The sequence below is a fragment of the Procambarus clarkii genome, chromosome 7 (assembly GCF_040958095.1).
Source record: "Procambarus clarkii isolate CNS0578487 chromosome 7, FALCON_Pclarkii_2.0, whole genome shotgun sequence".
NCBI classification, from domain to species: domain Eukaryota; kingdom Metazoa; phylum Arthropoda; class Malacostraca; order Decapoda; family Cambaridae; genus Procambarus; species Procambarus clarkii.
Window position 1 is genome coordinate 4,347,171 of NC_091156.1, and position 24,088 is coordinate 4,371,258.

At 39.6% G+C, this 24,088-nt stretch overlaps 1 protein-coding gene and 1 long non-coding RNA gene across 2 annotated transcripts in view; one reads left to right on the forward strand and one right to left on the reverse strand.

The window, feature by feature from the left end:
- LOC138356283 (uncharacterized) overlaps nucleotides 1-24,088 on the reverse strand; it is a 56,125-nt gene that overhangs the window by 14,055 nt on the left and 17,982 nt on the right. The window lies entirely within an intron of this gene.
- LOC138356263 (homeobox protein abdominal-A homolog) overlaps nucleotides 20,108-24,088 on the forward strand; it is a 226,910-nt gene continuing 222,929 nt past the window's right edge. The window contains exon 1 of the mRNA XM_069312233.1: nucleotides 20,108-20,146. The gene's annotated coding sequence lies outside the window, so the exon portion shown is untranslated. The remainder of the gene's footprint in view (nucleotides 20,147-24,088) is intronic.

The window sequence follows — 24,088 nt, forward strand, 5'->3', positions numbered from 1 at the left end:
CTTAATTAAGCTCAGTTAAGTAGAATTAAAGGTGAGAGAGTTGAATACCAATGTCCCGCTGCCTTCAGTGCTTACGAGGGAGAATAACTGTGGTGTTTGTAGTAATGGTGGTTGTGGTGCTGGTGGAAGATGTGGTGTTTGATTGGTAGTGGTGGTGGTAGTGATGATGGTAGTGATGTTGGTGACGGTATTATTGTCACTGGTGGTAAGAGATGTGGTGTTTGATTGGTAGTGGAGGTGGTAGTGATGATGGTAGTGATGTTGGTGACGGTGTTATTGTCACTGGTGGTAAGAGATGTGGTGTGTGGTTGGTTGTGGTGACGTTAGTGATTATGAAAGTTGTGTTGTTGCTAGTGGTGTTGGTAGTAGTGGTGAAAACAGACGTGTTATTGATATCGGTGGTAGTAATAGATGTAGTGGTGGTGGTCATAATGGTGTAATGTTAGTAGTGCCGTTGGTAACAGAGTTTGTGTTTGTAGTTGTGATAACAGATAATGTTGTTGGAGGTAATAACAGGGGTTGGTAAAACAGGTGTTACAAAGGTTCTGGTTGAAAGAAAACCTCTAACAAATCGGTGGCTTCCTGTCCCCGTCCAAGTCACTAGATGGACGATGGCCTTTAGGTAAATTCAGGCAAATTATTAGTGGTGAGAGTTGCGATAATAATGGTTGTGTTAGTGTTGAACAGATGATCGTTGTGATTGCAGTGTAATAATTATAGTGGTGGGGATGGTGATTGTGGTGGAGGCACTGTAGGGTACCCCCCATCTACCTGTTTCTCTATCCAAAGTTTTAAGTCTGACGCTTGGGGCCAGCCTCACGCAACTTTGGAAGGTGATTAATAGTTTTGTGGAGTCTCAAGGGGAGGGCGCAGTCGGCCCCTATACCACCCTAGGAAAGGAATCAACCTCTATACTCAGTTCACGAAGTCGTTGGGGAGGAAATGCGCAACCAAAAGTTAGTATAGTTTAGTCTTCATTTAAATATCAGCGTATATAAATATTGATATGCAACCCGAATGTTCAGAAGAGAGTTTTACGTTCTGGATGCCCTCCTTTTTTATTACAACAATGTGGATAGTTTAATGAAAATAATTAGAGTGAGAGTAGGGTATAAGGAAAATGTGTGGGGTGGAGCACGGGGAGGTTGCCTGTAACTGGAGATGAGTATGGTGAGATGTTCACACTGATGAAGACAATATGATGTTGGGGAGATCGTGATGCCGTATGTGGTTAGAGACTAGGAACGTGAATGTGATGGGGGAACGGGGAGGATACATGTTTGGGTGGATGTGGAGATTATTTATCCAACGAGATGAGGTGGGTTTATGTGTGCGTATACAAGGAGAGTGTAGGAGGCAGGGAAGGTTCCTGTTGGTAAATGGGAAAGGTGTCTGTCAACTAAGACAGTGAGGATTTGTATATTTTTGTAATGTAGAATGTGTGTAGTGAAAATAGTTACAGTGTTGTGGAAAGAGTGGGAAAGTGTGTTGTGAGGTTTATAAGGCAGGGTGTGTAGGGAGTGAGAGAGATGCGAAAGCTGTATGTGGGGGTAGACCAGAGTGTATTAGAGGAGCTTGGGCAAAAGGTCGACCCGGGAACCGCCGGGTACTCCATGTAAAGAAGATTGCATTAATTAACTAAATACATGAATGAATGTGTTTTGTATCGTATTGATTTTAAGGGTGTATGTGTGAGATTTATTGGTACATTTATTAACGTGTACATGTATAAGAATATTTACATTTATTTTCACATACGCATGTTAACAGTGACAATTCACCTCATCACGAGAGCGATATAGCCTACACAACCCACATTAGAGAGCAAAATACTCAGTGCAGGTCACTACTCCGGTCATTTGCGTTACTTAAACACGCATAACAGAGATAACAGAGAATTAAAACTATTATGCAATTGTACTAATTAGTTTAACGCATGCCGTAGATCCAAGAGACAGCGCGTGTTCTAGTTGAGTTCTTTGGCCATAATCCTTAAATTATAGGATTTAATTTAATCACACACACACACACTCACACACATACACACATACACACACACACACACACACACACAAACACACACACACACACACACACACACACACACACACACACACACACACACACACACACACACATACACACACACACACACACACACACACACACACACACACACACAAACACACACACACACACACACACACACACACACACACACACACACACACACAGCTACACACACTCACACACTCACACACACACACACACACACACTCACACACATACACACACACACACACACACACACACACACACAAGACGACAGTATACAAGAGTATACCTTAGGTTCAAAATGGATCCTTGATTGTCATTTATTTTCTTCTACCAGACTAAGGATCCTCGCATGTCCACCCCTGGTTAGACAGGTGTTGGACATATATACTACCTTTACATATATGCCAGATGAGGTACCCGGATTCGGCCGGGTCTAAATTTCCACTCTCTCTGACCCCTCGCCCCCTCCCCCCCCACCCGAATCTTCCTCTTCTCCCATCCCTCTTCTCCTCCTCTCTCTTTTCTTCTCTTCCTGTTTTCCATTTTCGTCCCTTTTCATCCCTCTCCCAAAAATTCCCCTTCTCATCACATCCCCTTCTCCCCAGGTACCCTGGCAATGCCGGATATCCAACATAGTGTGTGTGTGTACTCACCTAGTTGTGCTAGCGGGGGTTGAGCTTTGGCTCTTTGGTCCCTCCTCCCAATTGTCTGTCTATTGTAATATAGATTCCTGAATTTCTCAAGCTCTATCACATCTACATTTAAAACGGTGTATGGAGTCTGCCTCTACCACATCACTTCCTAGTGATGTCTCTGTGACTCATTTGGGTACTTATCATTCACCTATATCCCCCTTGTGCATGTACCACTCGTATTAAATAATCCATTATTCCATCCTTATCAACCCTGTCTATTCCCCTCAGAATTATGTAAGAGGGGATCATGTGTCCCCGAGCTCAATATATATATATATATATATATATATATATATATATATATATATATATATATATATATATATATATATATATATATATATATATACTATATATTTACTATATATATATAATATGTACATTTCTTATTTTTTAATAATCTTTAAAGATGAGATACTTCGCTCCGCACCATAAACAACTATTCAACCACCCTCATTGAGATTCTCATTACCAATTCCCGAGCTCCGAAGACTGCGCCACTCCACTTGAGGACATAATTCAAATACATTAACAATCAAGCACCGTCGTGTTGGCCACAGGGTGAACGTCTGCCATGAAATACTTCAGCAATTAGGGGTCTCCTTTTTCCTATCTCCCGCCTCTCATGTAGCTGAGAATTTGTGAGTTGCTTTCAAGCAGTATGACTTTAAAGTTGACTCACATACGTTAAATCCCAGTAGACACGACCTTCCTACTCCCTGGCATCGGTAGTTACCACTCGCTGGCTGGTAGCGGCTCCTAAGTACCCAGCTTCTCTAATCTAAAATGATCTCTAAGACGCGCCGAAGGAAAGTGCTAATGGACTGTCCGTTTGTTGGGCTAATTCCGGCAAGCAGTGACCAGAACTTTGTCTTCTAAAGCGGCAGTTCATTTCGAGAGTAGAGTTGCAATTACAGAGAGCAGCTGGAAAAGCTGACCCCAACTTCTCGTCAACCCCCCTCCGCTCCCAACCTACCAACGCAGTCCCAAACGCTGCAAGGCCACTATCAACCCCCGATTTGATATAAAAGTCTTCTGGGTCATAAAAGGGCTCCCCCACACGTTGCCATGAGGTCCGTAAGCTAATGGTTACAAGAAATGCAAATAAGCCTTATGGAATGAGATGTAGATGGCCTTATCGTGGGCAGGGCATGCGGCAGAAGGCCAGGCAGCAGGAGGAGGATGCAAGATAAGATAGTGATTACTGATGGGGGTAGCGGCCTCGTTGGTGCCTCTCAGTCCACCTCGACCCAAGCTCACGGGATCAACAGTAAACAAAATATATGGAAGCAATATGGGTGGAAGCTTAAAGGCGAGAAAAAATAGTCCCCGAACAAAAGGCAAAATCTCTTCATATATTTGTTGTGGGGTACAAGTTTTTTCTTTGACAATACATGAGAAATTATAAATATGTTGACTGATTAATTATTTCGAAGACTTTCGAAAGGTCAAAACAAACTGCTCTGCAGGAAAGACCACAGAATAGTGAACACATAACAGCGGGAGAGAGATAAAAACAAAACAGGGAAATCGAGAGAGAAAAAGAGAAAGAAGGAGAGAGAGAGAGAGAGAGAGAGAGAGAGAGAGAGAGAGAGAGAGAGAGAGAGAGAGAGAGAGAGAGAGAGAGAGAGAGAGAGAGAGAGAGAGAGAGAGAGAGAGAGAGAGAGAGAGAGAGAGAGAGAGAGAGAGAGAGAGAGAGAGAGAGAGGGAGCGAGAGAGAGAGAGAGAGAGAGAGAGAGAGAGAGAGAGAGAGAGAGAAAGAGAGATAACGACAGTTTATGGTAATAACTGTAGTCCCTCTGATCTACACTGAAGCATCTACCGAAGAAAACTAACCAAATAAAAGAATTTTAGTATTCTATCGACAAATATGTCGTTTGTCCTGTGAATACCCGCAAGACTCCTGGTGTTGACAGTACCTCAATTATCACTGGAGATCCCAAACACTTGGGTAATCTGCAAGCATCACAATATCTCGGATATTACCTTCGCGGAGTGGGGGAAGGAGGTGGAGAGGAGGGCCGTGTTAGTGCCACCGAAAGGGATTCGAACTTGGCCAATGTATGACATTCCTTAATCCTTTGCTACGACTCCGCTTGCATCCCTAACTGCTGATAAGTCCTCTCCTTCACCCGGGGCTTGCTCCATTTGCCTGAGACTATCCTACAAGGGATTTTCAAATAAACATATTGCCTCCCTCTATCTAGCCACAATCCAATTTAGCACAGAAGGTAAATTTTTCTCCCCCACCCAAAGTTGTCTTATGCATACTTGAATACCCAGAAGGGCAATTTCAGACGAAGTAGTCAGGGGCAATAGCGGAGGTATTTAACTTTTAATGCCACAGCGAGTGTCTGGGCTAGGGAAGGTAGGGCTTAGGGGAGGGGGGAAGTCCCGATGTATTTGCTTGAGAAGGGAATAAGGGAACGAGAGGAAGAAAGGCCTTGAAGGATGCATGGGGAAGGAATATTTAAAAAGAGAGGAAGGGAGAAGGAAAACTATTGAACGGAGGGAGGATAATGCAAAGTATATTGATAAGCCGATGAGACGAAGGAGATACAATAAATGAAAGAGAATGCGGAAGGGGAGCGGGTGTGAAGGGCAGAAGATTAGAATGGGAGAGTAAAGAACAGCTAATGAAAGAAAGATGGAAGGCAATGTGGAAGAAAGCAAGTGAGAAACAGAGGGCGGGAGTGTTATGTAAATCAGAGCCAAGAAGGCAAATTGGTAAAGACGTTAATTGGTATGAAATAGAATGAAAGAGAGAGCTATATATCTACCTTGATACAGGATTCTAATCCAAGAGAATAATCTCCACAGCTTGATCCAGGCAGAGTCAAAGTCATCTTCTGTTATTATTGTTCAGGCTGAAGAAACAGTCCACTGAAATCCCTCGAAATAGGTATGGCAATGATGCAATATAAGCTCAAACAGAGACGCTTATGCATTACGAGCTCCCTATAGCTTCGTGCTTCGTGGAAATTCAGTTACGCGTAGCTGAATCTAAAACATCAACAACATTGTCTATGCAGCTGTGCAGCCCTGCTCGCTTCGCTTCTCACTCGACTCTACCTACTCTGCCTGGCTCAGGAAACTCTGCCCTCCCTATGGATGAAAGTAGATTAATTTCCAGTAAAAAAAAGGAAAAACTTCCAATGGAAGGTAGCTGAGGGCCAGTGAAACTGCTTTAAATTACTGAAAAAAATTTCTTGATAATAAGTGTTCTACCAATATCGTTTACTGTGTGCTCGACAGTATGATTTCAGAAATAATCGTTCTGATGATGATCTTTAGTTAAACTTCCCAACTAAGTGGCATCAGTCACTGAATGGCCCAAAGGTCAGCTATGTGAACTGGATATTGAAGGTGCCTTTCACCCAGTATGGCACCTTCGACTTGAGCAGAATATAAAAGTTACTCTATTTATGACAACTTATTACAGTATAGCATGCTTGGCCCTTTATTATGGAATGTCTACTGCATTGATCTACTACACCTCATCTCTGAAATTTAGGCATTGCTAATAACTTCATTCGAACCATTACATATGGAGAAGAGGAAATGCCAACTAATACATAGGTGATGAATTATAGCTACGATTGTGTCATTAATCACACCCTGCAGCAAGTCCTTCTTGGGATACACGATGGCAGGTTAAATTTGAAGCTCAGAAAGCATGGACGATGAATATAATCATACAGAATGACCATCCAGCTAAAACAGATGGAGATAAGTGCAAAAATCTACTCTCAGATACGAAATTGACATCGTAGGGATTACGCTGGACGCTTTAATGACTGCGTAAACCACGTGCAGAACCTAGCAATCAAGGCAGCCGGGTGTCCGGCAACCCTAAGATGTCCCTTGTATACTATCGACAGCAGGGTTACAAAACCTTATACGCAACATGTGTTTGTCTCATATTGAGTGTGCACGACTGTTCTGGATGCCCGGCGACCCTCCAATCATCCTTTATCGACACAGAAAACAAGGTAGATAACCGTAGGAAGACTCAAATCAAGTCTTAATCCATTAAACTATTCTTCTCAGTAGATCACAGCCTTCTATACAGGAGAGATGTCATCGCCCTCACTGTAATGTATTAGGTCAATGTTCACAAGGTTTTCTGATAGGCGAAACTTCGTGGACTACTAGAAATTGTCATCCTGAACACAAGAATCTCAGTATTCAACACCCTCATGTTGACTGTGCCATTCTCAAAAACATCAATATATAAGAGATCCATAATTCCTAACCAAGCGAGCATTTGGAGCATTACTCTCAAAACGAAGATACGCGTTAAATCATTTTAAACGATTTTATGAACACATTTGGATTCATCTTCATTCAGCGTAATTGTAGGTTAACAACAAATAAAATAAATTCCCAATGAAAAACTAATAATAACCTCATTAAATGAATCAGTTTCAAGGTTGGGCTTCAGATGATCTGATGTTCAACAAGAGCTCTTAGCTTGCAGTTTCATTAAGAACATCAGTACCATTCCTAATGAACACTAATACTAGTTAATAAAACCAGACAGAGAGCGCGTCAGAAAGCGAAATACTTTTGCTCTTCTGTGCTCTCCTACCTACGTTCCTACCTCACTAGACAACTAATCATCCTACCACCCATCTTTTTTAACTATAGAAGCAAGTTCTCACATCCCCTTCACAGACTTCCGCCCACCTTCCCATTTTCGCTGGTCGATACTTTTATTTTTCTCTATTTGTATCGATCTCATTGTCTTTTACTCTGCCTGTGTGTACTCACCTATTTCTGCTTGCGGGGGTTGAGCTTTAGCTCTTTGGTCCCGCCTCTCAACTGTCAATCAACTGGTGTATAGATTCCTGAGCCTACTGGGCTCTATCATATCTACATTTGTAACTGTGTATGGAGTCAGCCTCCACCACATCACTGCCTACCGCATTCCATCCGTTAACTACTCTGACACTGAAAAAGTTCCTTCTAACGTCCCTGTGGCTCATGTGGGTACTCAGTTTCCACTTGTGTCTCCTTGTTCGCGTACCACCAGTGTTGAATAGTTTATCCTTGTTTACCCGGTCGATTCCCCTGGGAATTTTGTAGGTTGTGATCATGTCTCCCCTTACTCTTCTGTCTTCCAGTGCCGTAAGGTGCATTTCCCTCAGCCTTTCCTCGTAACTCATGCCTCTTACTTCTGGAACTATTCTAGTGGCATACCATTGGATTTTTTCCAGCTTCGTCTTGTGCTTGACAAGGTACGGGCTCCATGCTGGGGCCGCATACTCCAGGATTAGTCTTACATATGTGGTGTACAAGATTCTGAATGATTCCTTACACAGGTTCCTGAACGCTGTTCTGATGTTGGCCAGCCTCGCATATGCCGCAGACGTTATTCTTTTTATGTGGGCTTAAGGAGACAGGTTTGGTGTGATATCAACTCCTAGATCTTTCTCTCTGTCCGTTTCATTAAGTACTCCATCTCCTATTCTATATCCTTTGTGTGTGTGTGTGTGTGTGTGTGTGTGTGTGTGTGTGTGTGTGTGTGTGTGTGTGTGTGTGTGTGTGTCTGTCTGTCTGTCTGTCTGTCTGTCTGTCTGTCTGTCTATCTGTCTGACTGACTGACTGACTGACTGACTGACTGACTGACTGACTGACTGACTGTCTGTCTGTCTGTCTGTCTGTCTGTCTGTCTGTCTGTCTGTCTGTCTCTCTCTCTCTCTCTCTCTCTCTCTCTCTCTCTCTCTCTCTCTCTCTCTCTCTCTCTCTCTCTTTCTCTTTCTCTTTCTCTAACATTCCAAGAAACCCGTCCTCCTAGCCACCTAGCCAGACGTAGGTAGCTCTGAACACTCGCAGCACATATCCCCATTACAATTTGTTAAGCGGCCCAATACCATGGTACTTTGGCCGATTTATGAAAATGTGAACGTCGTAGAAGCTGCAGGAACTGGCCATGTAAGCGTGCTATCAAGTCTCCCCCCTCCCCTGTTAAACTACAGGCTTTGGGGGGCTAGGTTACTCCTTTCTCTCCCTCCCTCTCTCCCTCCTTCCCTCTCTCTCTCTCTCTCTCTCTCTCTCGCTCTCTCTCTCTCTCTTTCTCTCTCTGTGCCTTCACGACTTTCCTCACGCCATACCTAACTACCATTACCCCCTCCCGCCCCACCCTGACTATGAAGCCCACTGTTGTACTCATTGGAAATCCGCTGAGTCTATCATATACTGTGTGCTACACGTGCGACTTCAATCATAGTTATTGCTCATAAAGGAACGGACAATTTAAGGCGATGATTCGTCCCTCACACGACTCCCGCTGCCGAGAGGAGGTGATACAAATGACCTCGACTTATATTAAGAACATCTGGATGGGTTCTCAGCCTTGATTATGGCATGCAGTGGAATGGCGGGATCAACGCGTTCTTTATATGTTATGCTCGAGCAAGACCGCCCTGGCCATTGACTTTCAATGGCGTTTTTCTCTTTTTATTCCATTAAATGTAAGTGCGGGAGAGAAACACATAACGACAGCAGTTCCACCAAAACCGCCAACCCTTTCCATCCCCCCCCCCACACACCCCCACCTTATTCCTCCAACGCACCCCCTTCCTCCCCCATCCCCTCCCACAGCCAGAGATGCTTGCTGCCTGGCTGCTGCTAGCTGTACAAACTCTTGTTCTCTGATTCCCTGCAGAGGCCTTGCTTTACTGCCCCTATGACTCAAGATCCTTATCATTATTAATACCACATCATTCATTATTATCAAAAGTGTATCAGGTCCGAGGCCTCGAGTTACTAGGGCTAGGCTCTACATTTGCGCCCCGTTGTTTATGGTAAGGGTTGTATACACAATGCTGATGGCTGTATTTTACGGCCACCAGGTAGTTCCCTTTGCATAGTACGATCCCCCCACTAGTGCAATTACTTCATACCTGTGCAATAGGGCTTTCGCTGTAATTATCTCATACCTGGGCGCAGATTCAGCCTTCTTCACTGGTGAAAATGGCGGTACATTAAGCAACAAAGCACCGACTACGCGCATGCAGAGCGGTATACAAGCACGTTACACAGATAATCACCCTTATTTCCGTATTAAAATTCGACATTGTCAGGCCAGTAAATCTATGACTATAACAGTAATGATGTCCGATTATCCTTTGACACTCTGTGATTCAAGATACTTCTTGACAGCTACGAGGGGTAATTGTGTTTTATCTATTGTTGCTGCAGCGTAACCACTAAATATATAAAGCACGAGTTATCTCCTCAGGATTTCTGTATATATATTAGATAATATCGCCAATTGGTGCTAATCCCTAGTGTCCACTCCGGAAGGTAAAGCCAGCCTACCTTCGTGAGCAGGGCCGCCTTCTCTAATGGTATGGAGGAATACATATATATATATATATATATATATATATATATATATATATATATATATATATATATATATATATATATATATATATATATATATATATATATTTATATATATATATATATATATATATATATATATATATATATATATATATATATATATATATATATATATATATATGACCGAAAAAGAAAGATTACAAATTCTAAAACGAATTTTCTCAATATTTCTTATGTTTCTTTTTACTGTTGATGGTAATTGAAAAATCAATTCTCCAAAATTAATTTTAATTTCTAGTCTGACGCGACACTTGAACGTGTTTCGTATTAACTTGTTACATTTTTAAAGACTTTAGTTTACACACACACACAATTATAACCTGCAAACACTAAACAGAGTTTTACATACTAATATATATATATATATATATATATTTCTTTGAGAATTCCCAATGCACTCGTACCCCAGGGGCCATCCGTCACAGACGCTATGGGAATAAAGGAGTAATGACCATCAATTCGGCTGTATTTGACTGATTTTGCTATTTCCATGTGGTTGGCCGCCTCTCCTGCTTAATCAGCACGTGGGGCCGGATCAGTATATTGTGATGCTATTTGGGAGAAGAGCGGAGTCATCTGGGTTTTTGTTCCCTAGGATACAAGGTTCTCTCTCCGCTGGGCACTGAGCTGAGACCTGGCTCCACTTGATGATATCATTATCCTCGCTGTATCTTGCACTGCGGAAGCCCTTGGAGCTTCCGCAGTGCAACCCATGCAGTCCATATTGGTGTGATTCCACCCTGTTGCAAATACACTTGTATTCAGTGTAAATTGAGGCATCAAGGCGGAGGGCCACTGATACACGAAGAGATTCTGGATGCAGGCGATGAGTCACAATAACGTGGCTGAAGTATGTTGACCAATCCACACACTAGAAAATGAAGGGACGACGACTTTTCGGTTCGTCCTCAAGTCGATTTTCTACAATAGACTTGAGAATGGTCCAGGACGGACCGAAACGCCGTCGTTCCTTCATTTTCTAGTGTGAGGATTGGTCAACAGATTCTGGATCTAGATGCGTGCCTGTTTCCGACATGGGTACTACCAGATGGAAGTCTCCTGCATGGGAGGCAAGCACTCCTCTGAGGTAGGCTTTCTCTCTCTCTTTCTCTCTCTCGCTCTCTCTTTTCATATATATATATATATATATATATATATATATATATATATATATATATATATATATATATATATATATATATATTATTTATTTATTTATGTATTTTTTTTATGCGTTAGAACATTAATAAGCCAAGCTTTGTTGGTGGAAATGTTGTACTTCTATGAACCAACGTGTTTCGACGCCTTACTGTTGGCTCAAGAATTATTACTATCTTTTACAATTATTGACAATAATGCGACATATTACCCGCGAAGAAATGAAATAGTTTCGGTGTAAATCGAATTCAGTTACCATTGAAGAGTTCAATAAATGCCGGCTGTATATGTCCCCCCCGGCCTAAGCAGGAAAATCTTTACTATACAATTTATACCTAATGGGCGTCCAGTGACAGCTACTGAATTTATCCAATTGAGCGAATGATTGTTGAATTAAGTGAATGGATACTCCGTCATCTTGACAGGAAATAGATACAAATGACCAATGAAAATTTGGGACAATTGTGAAAGAATTCGAGTATAACAAACACAATCTGGGCTCTACAGCTGGAACCGCCCTTAATGGCAGGTGATCCCAAGGGCACAAATACCAGCACCAAAGTGTCTACGGAAGGTGTAAAAATGTAAATTAATCCTAACGGTAGGGGGCTGTTAGGCTGAAACTCACTCCTAGACAGCCGGCTCTGAGCGTGGATGAGCAACATTCTCCTATACTAGTGCTCGCCATACGGTTAAAATATCCCAATTCGATAACGAAGTCTTGGAAACTTAAATAACCAATAAACCAGTAAAAAAGAGAGGGAGAGAAAGAGAAGAAGAGGCGGTTTTGACACCGCTAAGCGGTAAGGGAAAGGTAAAAAAAAAAAGTTAAACGTTCTATTACAAAATTAAAGTGCGAAGATAAAAAAATCCTAATTCAATTAATTTAATTAATTTATTGCTAAGAAAACCAATCAACAGAATGTAAGAGCCAGTATTCCCCGACTGCTTCCTCCTCCCATCCACTCTCCTCTCTCCCCCTTTCCTCACCCCCCCAACCATTCTTACCCCCAACACCCCCCAACCACTAACATCCACCCCTCCCAACCTCCGATTTACAACAGGAGAGCAGGCCTCCAGGCCGGCCCTACCCCACGTCTAACGTAAGACTAAAAATCCAATCTCCCGGCCGTGAATCGCAGAGGTGGAGACCAAACGATTGGTAATATCACCTCTACGTACGAGTGCCTTAAAGGCGAAGATTCTATGATTGGCGTCAGTCTGCGAGAGGCGAGGAAGGTAGTGTGCGGTGAGGGGGTGAAGCGAACGCTCTGTGCCTAGGCGTCTGGGGATAGTTGGGGTAGGAGAGGGGGTGAGAGGCAGTGAGAGAGAGAGAGGGAGAGAGAGAGAGAGGGAGAGAGAGATGGTTGGAGGGAGGGAAGCGGTGGTGAAGGCTCGAGCTCCACCAGCTGGTGTCTCAACGCTGGCCGCCCTAGGAGTGTGTTGTTGTTGGTGGTGCAAGCGGCTAGGTTTGATTCTCCCTGGCGTGGTGGTGGTGCAAAAGCCTCCGTACCTGCCACCATCGTACTCACTAGTGTCGGTCTAATTATCTTTCGACTCTACTTCATTACGCGGTTCGTCTTCCGGAGGGAGAGCTTGAGTGTATTAATGTATTCATCAGACACAAAAAAGCAATGAAATCGAACTGTAATATTTCAATACATATTATTTGTTGTTTTTTAAGTTTACTTATAATTGAGACACTTCGCTTCGCGTTCCGCGCGACGAAACTGAATGGAAAAGTGTTCCATATTGTGGTATTTCCGCTCGTGTGCAGATATGTTAATGAATAATGTAATACCAATGAATCAAAGGTGAGTAAGTTGCAGTGGGTGAGTTATCAGAACTGGTCTCGTGGTTTATTTACTGCCTCCTGGCCTGCAGGGGTGTGGGGTCTCTCTCTCTCTCTCTCTCTCTCTCTCTCTCTCTCTCTCTCTCTCTCTCTCTCTCTCTCTCTCTCTCTCTCTCTCTCTCTCTCTCTCTCTCTCTCTCTCTCTCTCTCTCTCTCTCTTTTTTTTTACCTGCATCTGGTCCAAGAGTGCAGCTTAACCACTTGCTCTGTTAACCGCTGCCTTCGACACCCTACGGCACTGTCTGTCCTGAAGCAGCATTTAAACTTCAGTTACGTCTCTCTTATTACAGCGCCTCGCATATACCTGTATTCATATCCGACATACAATTGTGTTCACAAAAAACACTAAAAATACAATAGAAGCTGTGTAGGTCGAGTTTCTAGTCCCACCGACACCACACTGAACAATCGTAACGCTTTGAAGAAGTTTTGTTGAAGAGGTCTGCAACATCTGACGAAGGAAGCATCACAAGGATATTTCGAGATTCCCTCTCCCTCCCAAGGTGTCGCTGGACAACGCCGCCCGTCTCACCTCCCACCACTAGATACATGGGACCAGGTTGGAGCAAGAGAGGGTACAGGGTGATAATAGGTGAGGCAAGGAAGAGGCGGGAGATAAAACAGTCACGATAAGAGCCCAAAAGACTTCTCAAACGAATAAAAGAAATGATCTTGGTACCAACCTTTAGGCCATGCTCCTCTGCTGGGCGACGTCTTGGCAAAGCGCCATACTGTCCTCTCCCACATGGGTGGTGGTAGGGTGGGGTTTGTGTGTGTGTGTGTGTGTGTGTGTGTGTGTGCGTGTGTGTGTGTGTGTGTGTGTTTGTGTGTGTGTGTGTGTGTGTGTGTTTGTGTTTTATATCGTTAAACACAGAATTTTTCTAATGATTAAATCCCCCATTTTTTATTATAAATTCAAGGAAGCGAAACGTAAAGCGGAACTTAAAGTCGCGTTTACCCTAGCAGATGATCAACTTTAAACACGAAAAGGAAGCAAAAGATAGAAAATAAACCGTTAGGCGCGCACATGGGCAAGATCTCTGACTCTCTCTCTCTCTCTCTCTCTCTCTCTCTCTCTCTCTCTCTCTCTCTCTCTCTCTCTCTCTCTCTCTCTCTCTCTCTCTCTCTCTTTATCTCTCTCCCTCTCTCTCATTGCCAGAGTTGCCTGAAAACAAAATTTATTAAAAAGATAGGAATTTTTAATTTTGTTGACTTAGTTATGACAATTTGTTTTCTCTAAATTAAACCAAAACTAAGTTAGCGGCTTGTTTGAACTTAAATATACATAAACTTTTGCCTAGCTTAGGTCAAACTACTCCTAAATTAATAAGTCATGGAATCTATGTAATATTACTAGCGGCAAACTAATTTCGAAAGAATTATTTAAAATATATTTGCAAAAAAATTGATTTCACTGTTAGCGCCTATTAAATTAGTTTTGTAATGCTGTTCTAGTATATATGTACTGCAACACACACGACCATTAGCCTACACAAACCACAACCATATATCACCAACCACAACCACCTTCACTTCCCGCTACAACAGGACCTACGACCTTCACTTCTAGCATCCCCTCACTACCACTCACTATCACCAAACACGATCAACCACTATCACCAAATCCTACCAACTGCTCTTACTACCAACCACCCTTACCGAACACTACCAAATACCACCACTACCAACCACCATCACCACTACCACCCACCACCAACAACAACATCAACCATCAATAACAGCCACCACTATAAACCACCGCCAACGTGGGAGGTTCGGTGAGTTATCTCTTAACGTGACGTTCCAGCAATCAATTTATGTTTGTTGTACTCCTGGCACCATCTTCGCCGTGTCTCAACAGGACTTGACCGTAAGCTGCTGTTTACAAATAGAGGAAGTTGTGGAGGGAAGTCTTGTCAGAGGATTGCGCATTACCTTGTAGACTCTTGTGCAGGAGCAAGGTCGGCCTTAGTCATGAGCAGGTTAGGATCTACTCATGACCAGGCTAGCACCTAATCATGAAAAAGCTTAGCCTTATCAATAACCAGGCTAAGACCTAATCATGAACAAGCTTACCCTTTATCATTGGTCATGTTAGGACTTAATCATGAACAATCTTGTCTTTTATCATGACCAGGATAGGACCTAATCATGAACAGGATATACCGTTATCATAACCACGGTTAAAATCGCGTATGAATTTGACAGCTTTAATTATAAACAAGATAGACCTTGATCGTGCACTGGCTCACTTTTGATCATAAACAAGGCAACGTAAACAAGGTCCATCATAAACAAGAAAGACCTTGTTCTACAATCCTGCCTTTGATCAAACGATTCTTTTTCTCTATCATGTGATAAATCAGGTTTTTTTCCGGTAAGCAATAATGACTATCAATGCATGCTGTAAATGATTAAAACGGTGTTCTTTGTTGTTGAACAATATGTGTGATGCAAATTGTAGTTTAACCGCAATAAAATCTGATGAATATTTTAACAACTGAAATGTTCTCCGCACCATAGAGATATATTCACAATTAGCGTTATTAACCACGTGCGTTATAAGCACTAACGACACTTTAAGTAGTTGATGTGTGAAGAACTGTCTCTTTACTACGTGCATTTGAATCATTTCAAAACACTTCAGTCATATATAGCAGTTGTTCGGTAAAGACGCGTGATATGTTTAGCTCACTGATGCTGGATGCTCTGAGTTTGTCAACAGCTGAAGCCAACCACTTCCTACCTCATCAAGGCATTTGACTGTTTACCTTACAATATAAACATACATTCAGCCGGTTGGAAAACAAATTAACGCCAATTCATAAATGAAAATATACATGTAAAGGTAAACCTGAAAGTTACCGAAGGGAATATATATATATATATATATATATATATATATATATATATATATATATATATATATATATATATATATATATATATATATATAATATATATATATATATATATATATATATATATATATATGTATGTATATATATGTATATATATATATATATATATATATATATATATATATATATATATATATATATATATATATATATATATATATATGTATATATATATATGTATATATATATATGTATATATATATATATGTATATATATATATATATATATATATATATATATATATATATATATATATATATATATATATATATATATATACATACATATATATATATATATATATATATATATATATATATATATATATATATATATATATATATATATATATATATAATTTAATTAATAGGTATTTACCATTTATATTTTTGTCTTTTATCTTTTCTGGAATTTCTCTCTAATTCTAATTCACTGTAACACACTTTATGTTGTCTAAGCTTTTATCAGAAAGAAATTTTTAACATTTCGGCGATAAACAAATTCTTTTAACACTTAAAAATTTTGAAATTTACCAATTGCTGAGAAAAAGGTCGACATTATCACTAACCAATTATTATCAATTTCAATTGTAGCTCAGTTATTAAATCACATTTATTATATATATATATATGTAGCTGTAATACAGCAAAATCCAGAGAAGTCGGTTACTTGGTACGGATTTAACCTGTTTCGGGAGGTATAGGGAGGGCCAGGGGTGTCCATGATCGAACTGGGGAAGGTCTTTGAAGGCATTGTGCCGGCCTATGGAAAACTTAAGAGAAGCATGGGACGGCATAAGGCTGCTTCAGGGCGGGGTCGCAGCATATGCTCCGTCAGAGAAGGCGCCCGCAACTGGAATACACAGTAATACCCACTCCAATTCCTATTACTTTTTATGCAGTGTCGTGGACGGTAAATACTGATCAAGGTGTCACGCCCACCTAACTATCTCCCGTGATTACTGCGTATAATTCCTCGTTGTCGCGGAGGTCTGAGTGCACAGAATGGCTCCATCCTGAATGAGGATTAATAGGAGGAGGAAGAGGAACAGAGAGAACGAGGTGGTAATAGAATGATAAGAAAAGGGAGTAAGAAAAGAAATTTTCAGATAAGAGGAGAGAACCAATGCGAGGATTAGGGAAAGAGAATTAAAGATAGGAAGAATTGAAAGGGGGGAAGAAATAAAAAAGAATAGGGAAAAATTAAAGGAAAATAAAGAAATGAAGACGGTGTAAGAAATGAGAAGAGGTTCAGAGTTAACAAAAGTTGTTAGTGCATATACTTTTTAATGCCAAAAAAATGAACTTGGAAGAAAATGACAAACATTTGATCTGTGAAAATTGTCAAGAATAATATGTTAAATGTTGAATGTTAAAGATATCAATTAAGTGATATATATTCTTTATATATTTGCTTCACTGAGAGCTAGTAAGAAAATAATAAAAATATTAATATATAAAAATAAATGTTAGCTTTTTTTGACTGACGAGCGGAGAGACTGTGATATGGGTAAGAGGAGTGTGTGATAGGGTAGAGACTGGAATATAGTTAAGGTAAGAGAGTGGGGAGAGGCGGGAAAGAGGACATGGAAAATGTGGGGATGTAAATAGGAGAGGGATTAGAATATCGGTAAGGGAAGAGGGCATGGAAGAAATAGGGATATAGAGGTATGGGGATTGATAATTGGAACAACGAGGCTATAGGGAAGTAGTTGATAGAAGGGAAAGCGAGGAAATTGACGCGGAAAGACAGAGATGCAGACTGGGACAGACTAGGATATAGAGCTGTGGGCAGAGCAGAAGAGGAAAAGAAATATGGGAAAGGAGGAAGGAACAGAAGCAGATACTTGCTACATTCGAGTCACGTTTGAGTGGGCTCACAACCTTAAGTTTGGGCGTAATACTAGTGTCCACAGCGAGGAACCTGCCCGCTTGCCCCTCCCTGACCACCACAAGTCTCTCTCTCTCTCTCTCTCTCTCTCTCTCTCTCTCTCTCTCTCTCTCTCTCTCTCTCTCTCTGTTTCTCTATCTGTCTTGGTCTATTTTGGTCTCACCCTCACGTTCTATCTAAAATAAAAATCTTGAAGGGTGAGTTTATTAAGGATCGTCACTCATCCTGTGAGTGAACATACCACCATAGCAGCATGAACAACACCCAATTCCACTCCAGTAGGACGAAAACCCTGCTGGGTTATACATCCTGTCACTTATGGCTAGACGCAGCTGGGACTCGCTTAACTGTCTCAAGTGAGCAGATTGTCTAAAATCTCTTGGAAATCTGTCGTTTATGTGTTTAATATTTTCATTTTCTCCTTTATTTATTCCACTTAATTTTTATTTTCTCGCTCCTCCATCCATCTTTCGCCTCCTTACCGACGTTACCTCTGTCTCTATTATTTTCATTTTCATTACATGTCACTCGTTTTTTCCTTTTGCATTTTCAACGCTGTTGCATCACTTCAGAAAGATATACCGAAGCACTAAATGTTACTTTTGTTTTATCGTCGCTTGCAATGATTAGTTTATAAACTGGGTTTGATGGTTAGCATTCATATCTTATTTATTTAATTTTACACAATTTTCCTATTAGATCTTTCATGCAAAATATTATTATAATCGATGTCAGTTAAATCCAGTTAAATTTTCATGGATTTCACTTTTGTGAATAATAATCTAACATATTATTTGTGGTAATTTAAATACAAAGTTTCATCAAAGTAGCATCGCCTCATCTAATAAATACAAAGTTGAAAGATTGAGCTTTTTTTCGCGTTGACGGTTTTGTTTCGTAAAATTTTACTTAATTTTACCACCTGCATCACATTCATGTTTTTTTTAGTACGTTGCGTGTTATATGTTTGTGATTCCTTCAATAATGCAAAGGTTAAGGACTTATTCAACCCATCCTGTAATGATGAAATGGATAATTAGAAAGTAGAATTTGGCATTGATGAATTTGGACAAATCGGAAAAGATTTGGTATATTAGCTAATTGCTATTAAAGCCTAACCTAGCTCCTCTAGGCTTAATACAAGCTATCTGAGGCCTAATATACTCTATGCGTGTGTTACACTTAGCCTAGGAATATTTAAGTTTGGTTTTAACTTTATATTTTTTCGGGACTCAGTAAACTGAATATTACCAAATTCTGCTATCTAATTGTCCATTACGTCAATATATGTACTATGGTCCACAAAATTAGAAACAGTACTATTTAAACAGGAGGAATTATTGCATGGTGATACTTTTGCTGATGGTGCACAATGAAGCCACGATCACTTCAGGAATCTGTGAATAAATATGGAAACCGTACGATGGAATGATCTCAAACCGAGTGAAACAGAGTGCAGTGCTTTCTTGACACTTGAGACTAAGGTGTTAAATTCAAATGATAAGCGCCATGCCTTAAGACCTGCGAGCGCAAAGTTAAACCACGTAAATAAATATGAGCGCCATCCTTCTCAATATATGTAGTATTATTTCAACACAAAATAAATTGAAGACTGTACAATCATTCTTAAGATAGCTGAGATATATATGCTACTTTGTTGATCAAATAATTCCGCCAGTTTCCTAACAGTTAAATAAAAGCAATTATTCTCTTGTCTCTATTTGAACCAACCCGGCGCATTCCGATCATGCCAGCGGTCACATTAGGAGGCATAAGTACGTCACCTTGATATGTATGCTGAGCGCCGCTTGCCTAAGTACCTGAATGCCATGCTTTAGTAGTTGGTAATGCCAAGCCAGGTCGTCAACAGAGCCCCGCTCCCTACCCACTCCCTCACGAATATCCCAGTTGGATGTGCTCTCTCGGTAGCTTAAGGCGAGGAACAAGCTTTCTGGGGAAAGGAGAGGAGAAGAAAAACGCTAATTAAAACGCTCAGTGGTACATGGGAACTCTAGGAATCTTGAATATCAGAGCGCGGAGGGTGTTTGGATAGGAATTACGCATGCATTTATATATAGCCGCGGCGTAAATGGCTTTCTGTCTCAGTGCAGGGGTGGTGTGCGTCAGTGAGGTTAAAATGTTTGCGGGGCGCGGTGTGAGTTTGGCAGTAGGGAAGCTGATTGCTGACGAGTTTCAGTGTCTCGGAAGTACACAAGAGTGTGTGACGGTAGATGCAGCTGTTGTGAGCGCACAGAACGGAAACTGCGAGCGTAAAATATGTGAAGTTGAACGATGCTCAGTGTCCATTTTTAGTCGTGTGTGTACGCTGCTTGAAGAGTTCAACGAAACCTTGTGACATTGAGTTTTAAAACACTCGATAGTGACTGTGGAGAGGTGCAACCCCATTTTTGTCTTTGTGTATCTACATACTCTATTTTTTCTGTAATCAAATTGCAGATTTTAGTTTATGGGGGATAACGAAGAAGTGTATCGATAACTTTAATACCATTTGTTTGTGCGGCGTGGACTTTGGTCAGAAACCAACCTACCGAGGCTTGTTTTGGGTGAGTGAAGGCAATGTTGGGATTCCACCCACCCTCAACTAGTTATATATTTGTTCGATTTACGTAATTCGTTGAATTTCTACATTTGTTCGCACACACACACACACACACACACACACACACACACACACACATGCACACGCACAAACACTCACTTATATATTTATATATGTATATATATATATATATATATATATATATATATATATATATATATATATATATATATATATATATATATATATATATATATATATATATATATATATATATATATATAAACATAAACATGAATATTTAAACATTCAAACACACACGGTTGTTTGTGAGTCGCTGCTTGTGTGATTCTTCCCTACGTCCATCATTGCCGCAATCGTTTTGCAATATGTGCTCACAAGCCTCATCCACTTACTCACTCTTATCACTCCTACTCATGGTTATTGCCTGCCCTTATCGCCAGAATTCTTGTATTACCTTCGCTCCCATTGTTAACCAAGCAGTTGGAGATAACAATGATTCTTTTAGCTGTTGGGTTTACTGCTGTTGCTTCCATTGCCGGTTAGGTCAGGCGGGATTAGCAGTGTGTGACGGTGGGTCCCAGCAGTAGATGAGATCATTTATGACTCGTTGTTGACGCATGTGAGGTATATAATAAGCAAACACTTCAATATTTTGTTCTGCAGTTAGCTTGCTATAGAAATATTCTTTGTTTTGATATAGCAACTCGCTTATGTCTTTGCTTGTGGATTTTGTTTTATTATTTTGTAATTTAGATTGAAGATGTTATAATTTGCATTATTATTACTATTATTGCTATTAATATTTACATAATTATTATTATGATGCAAGGAATTTTTGTTCATGATCATTTCTGTTATTTAATTTTTATTTTAATTGTTGCTATTTGTTCTGAGAGAACCATTAACATTTATAATGTTAATATTTTATCTCCTTAAATATTACTATATTTAAGGAGTATATTAATTAAATATTACTATAATTAATATATATATATATATATATATATATATATATATATATATATATATATATATATATATATATATATATATATATATATATATATATATCTCAAGAGGTCGCATCCCTTGACCATGATACTTGTTCTGATTACCTAACAAGCTACTAGACAAACTACATGGATGCAGTTATATGCTAATAGGTTTTCAATTCTATATACACATACAAATGAATGTTCTTTGCTCCACCATGTCCATTCTAATTTCTCCGCCTCTTCTAATACACATGTTTCCTTGTTACGTATTTACTAATGTACAGACAAAAATAGACACACACACACACACACACCGGCCCTAGGGGGCCGGTGACTGACTGGACAGCACGCTGGACGCATGATCCTGTGGTTCCGTGTTCGATTCCCGGCGTCGGCGAGAAACAATGGGCAGTTCCTTTCACCCTGATGCCCCTGTTACCTAGCAGTTAATAGGTAACTGGGAGTTATTCAACTGTCACGGCCTGCTTCCTGGGGGTGTGTGTGGTGTGAAAAAAAAATAGTAGTTAGTAACAGTTGATTGACAATTGAGAGGCGGGCCGGAAGAGCAGAACTCAACCACCGCAAGCACAACTAGGTGAATACAACTAGGTGAATACACACACACACACACACACACACAAACACACACACACACACACACACACAAACACACACACACACACACACCAACTCATTATTAACTGTCAATCACCAATTGATTGACAGTTGAGAGGCGGTACCAAAGTACCAAAGAGCCAAAGCTCAACCCCTGCAAGCAGAACTAGGAGAGTACAGCTAGGTGAGTATACACACACACACACACACTATATATATACATATACACACATGTATATTTAGAGAAAGTGAGAGAGGTATTTTGCAGTCTGTAATTATGTAATGCACGTAATTAATACAAATATAATAATTCGAATAATGCTAAAGATATTAATAGCAAAAATAATAACAAATCTACATATAATAAGAATAATCATAATTTCAGCATAATAATAAAAAACTATAATTAATAACTATATTACTACCGATAATAAAAATAACAATGATAATAAAAACAATAAAATAAAATGTAATAATAATAACAATAAATGATAATATCAAATAATACTGATAATAATACTAATAATAATGATAATAATAATAAAAATAATAATAATGATAATAAAAGAGAATCCGTAAGTTGCTAGAGGAAACTATAAACATAAAGTTTTGTTCTGCGTTGTAATCTTCAAAGTAACTCTAAAGCCGTGTATATAATAATAATTATAATAAATTTCTTTTTATTATGATGACTAGTATTAGCAATAGTTAATATTAGTCATCATAAGACTAGCAATAGTTATTTATTTAATCATAATTTACGTTATTTCCCTTTTGCGTTTCAGTATCTATGCAGATGTTGCCTTCACCCTAATTATAAATATATTTTATTCAAGTGATTTGTAACTGGAATTTATTTACTGCAATTTGTTTTATTTGTCATTCATTTACGAGCTCTTCAATATTTTTATGTTTAAAAGAATACAAACGTCGATACTGTTATCGGTGCATTATGTTTGTGTTTGAGTTGCATATCTCTTGTTTTATTTCTTAGGGAAGGAGTTGCAGAGAAGTTAAATGGGAATTTTTTTATTCATTTTATTAATACAACAAATTATATTCTTCAAAACACTAAAGGTTTCACGTTATTATATTTATTTATTTGTTTTTCTAAATGTTAAACAATTTAATCCAGTGGGAAAATTTTAGAGGTTGCAAATGCAAAAATTAAAATGCAATATTTAGTCGAAAAATATCAAATAACATTGACAGAAGTATTCGAAGGAAAGTCTTTGCTGTAGAAAGTAATAATCTGCTCTACAATTATTGTTAATTATTATAACCGTGAATAGGAAGTCAATATTTGACTTCTACAAACCAAATGCAGTATTCTGTTAAAATATTTTGCTTGCCTGAGATAAATGCAGCCTTATAAATGATTCGTTTGAAAGTAATTTATATCCTATACGTACCTTAATGCTGCAATTTCCTTCTTAAACTGTTAACTCAACATTAATGATATGAAGAAATTGTATTTTAATTTATGATTAAAGAAATTAATCCAAACAAAATCACACACCTTAGTAAAGAAAATGTAAATACGTTCAAATTCCAGAAATATTTTCTTCTGTCATCGAACTGATTTGCAATGCTTTATCAAACACGCATAGAGTGAATCCCTCAATGATATGAGAGAAAGAATTATCCATCACTGGACTAAGGGAGCAGAGCAAGTTAAGCCCTCGCAGCTAGAGTTGGTCACAGGTGGGCGGAGCTTATGGGCCTCTTCTCTGGTAAGGGGATGAGAGTCTGGGCTCCTTGCCGCTTCTCACTAGAATTGAACAGTGTCTTACGTTTTTCTTTAGTGATAATTGCCGTTATGGCATGTAGAGTTTATTATCCAAAAAATGTAAGGTTTAATATTGAAACAGCACTGAATGTACGTCGCCATCCACGTCACGTA